This window comes from Palaemon carinicauda, chromosome 9 (assembly GCF_036898095.1).
Source record: "Palaemon carinicauda isolate YSFRI2023 chromosome 9, ASM3689809v2, whole genome shotgun sequence".
NCBI lineage: Eukaryota > Metazoa > Arthropoda > Malacostraca > Decapoda > Palaemonidae > Palaemon > Palaemon carinicauda.
This window is the reverse complement of record NC_090733.1, coordinates 125545408-125547907: the sequence shown is the minus strand read 5'-3', so window position 1 is coordinate 125547907 and position 2500 is coordinate 125545408. Positions and strand designations below refer to the sequence as shown.

Sequence of the window (2500 nt, the reverse complement as noted above, 5' to 3'; positions counted from 1 at the left end):
AAATCCTTTCCAACTTCCTTGAATTTAGAGACGACTGGCAAAATCCCCTCCAACTTCCTTGAATTTAGAGACGACTGGCAAAATCCTTTCCAACTTCCTTGAATTTAGAGACGACTGGCAAAATCCTTTCCATCTTCCTTGAATTTAGAGACGACTGGCAAAATCCTTTCCATCCTCCTTGAATTTAGAGACGACTGGCAAAATCTTTTCCAACTTCCTTGAATTTAGAGACGACTGGCAAAATCCTTTCCATCCTCCTTGAATTTAGAGACGACTGGCAAAATCCTTTCCAACTTCCTTGAATTTAGAGACGACTGGCAAAATCCATTCCATCCTCCTTGAATTTAGAGACGACTGGCAAAATCCTTTCCAACTTCCTTGAATTTAGAGACGACTGGCAAAATCCATTCCATCCTCCTTGAATTTAGAGACGACTGGCAAAATCCTTTCCAACTTCCTTGAATTTAGAGACGACTGGCAAAATCCATTCCATCCTCCTTGAATTTAGAGACGACTGGCAAAATCCTTTCCAACTTCCTTGAATTTAGAGACGACTGGCAAAATCCATTCCATCCTCCTTGAATTTAGAGACGACTGGCAAAATCCATTCCAACTTCCTTGAATTTAGAGACGACTGGCAAAATCCTTTCCAACTTCCTTGAATTTAGAGACGACTGGCAAAATCCATTCCAACTTCCTTGAATTTAGAGACGACTGGCAAAATCCTTCCCAACTTCCTTGAATTTAGAGACGACTGGCAAAATCCTTCCCAACTTCCTTGAAGATAGAGACGACTGGCAAAATCCTTCCCAACTTCCTTGAATTTAGAGACGACTGGCAAAATCCTTCCCAACTTCCTTGAAGATAGAGACGACTGGCAAAATCCTTTCCAACTTTTTGAATTTAGAGACGACTGGCAAAATCCTTTCCAACTTCCTTGAATTTAGAGACGACTGGCAAAATCCATTCCAATTTTCTTGAATTTAGAGACGACTGGCAAAATCCTTCCCAACTTCCTTGAATTTAGAGACGACTGGCAAAATCCATTCCAACTTCCTTGAATTTAGAGACGACTGGCAAAATCCTTTCCAACTTCCTTGAATTTAGAGACGACTGGCAAAATCCTTTCCAACTTCCTTGAATTTAGAGACGACTGGCAAAATCCATTCCAACTTCCTTGAATTTAGAGACGACTGGCAAAATCCTTCCCAACTTCCTTGAATTTAGAGACGACTGGCAAAATCCTTTCCAACTTCCTTGAATTTAGAGACGACTGGCAAAATCCTTTCCATCTTCCTTGAATTTAGAGACGACTGGGAAAATCCTTTCCAACTTCCTTGAATTTAGAGACGACTGGCAAAATCCTTTCCAACTTCCTTGAATTTGAAGCTAGTAAAACCGAAATTACCCTACAAATATCATTACCGTAAAAATTACCTTGAAGCCATGCAAATTGCCTGAAACTAAAGTAATTACCTTAAAAGTTTAAACTCTGGTTACAAACATCATTACTTCTGTCTTCTTTTGACCTCTCAGACAATTAGGAAATGAATTGCATTGTTTATAGTCCTTTATGCCCCCTGTGGCCGCGGGGGCATATAAAAATTAGAATAGCGCCAACGTTATCCCTGCGTGTCGTAGGAGGCGACTAAAAGGGACGGGACGAGGGGGCTGGGAACCCCCTTTCCTGTATAAAATTCCTGCGAGACATCGACAAGGAGAGGCCCTGCTGCTTCCTCCGGTGCCTTAGATGACCGCGGAGGTAGCAGTAGTAGGGGAGTCAGCATTATGAAGCTTCATCTGTGGTGGAAATGTGGGAGGTTGGGCTGTGTCACCCTAGCAGTACCAGTTGAACTCGGTTGAGTCCCTGATTAGGCTGAAGGAACATAGAGAGTAGAGGTCCCCTTTTTGTTTTGTTTCATTGTTGGTGTCGGCTACCCCCCAAAATTGGGGGAAGTGCCTTGGTATATGGATGGATGGATGTACGCTGGGTTTCACGATTGATTAGCTGATGGAAAGAAAATGGTAATTGGTATTTTTTTTTCCTACAAAGAGTAATTGAGTTTATTCATTTGCTGTTGAATCTCTCATGCAGATCATTCTTCACGAATGCTATATTCTGGTAATTGCTGCTTTTCCGATGACAAAGAGTAATTGGGTGTATACATTTGCTATTGAATCTCTCATGCAGATCATTCTTCACGAATGCTGATATTCCGGTAATTGCTGCTTTTCCGATGACAAAGAGTAATTGGGGGTATACATTTGCTATTGAAATTCCTTATAGAGATCATTCTTGACGAATGCTGATATTCCGGTAATTGCTGCTTTTCCGATGACAAAGAGTAATTGGGTGTATACATTTGCTATTGAAATTCCTTATAGAGATCATTCTTCGCAAATGTTGGTATTCTCGAATTTATAATTCTGAAAAAGTCTTAAAATAAAATATTACTTTCCTAATTGGAAGCACAATGATTTTACTACACAACTGAATTCT

The 2500-nt window shown here is 40.6% G+C and overlaps 1 long non-coding RNA gene across 1 annotated transcript in view; it reads left to right on the top strand.

The window, feature by feature from the left end:
• Positions 1-2500, top strand: part of LOC137647130 (uncharacterized) — a 533820-nt gene that overhangs the window by 425658 nt on the left and 105662 nt on the right. The window lies entirely within an intron of this gene.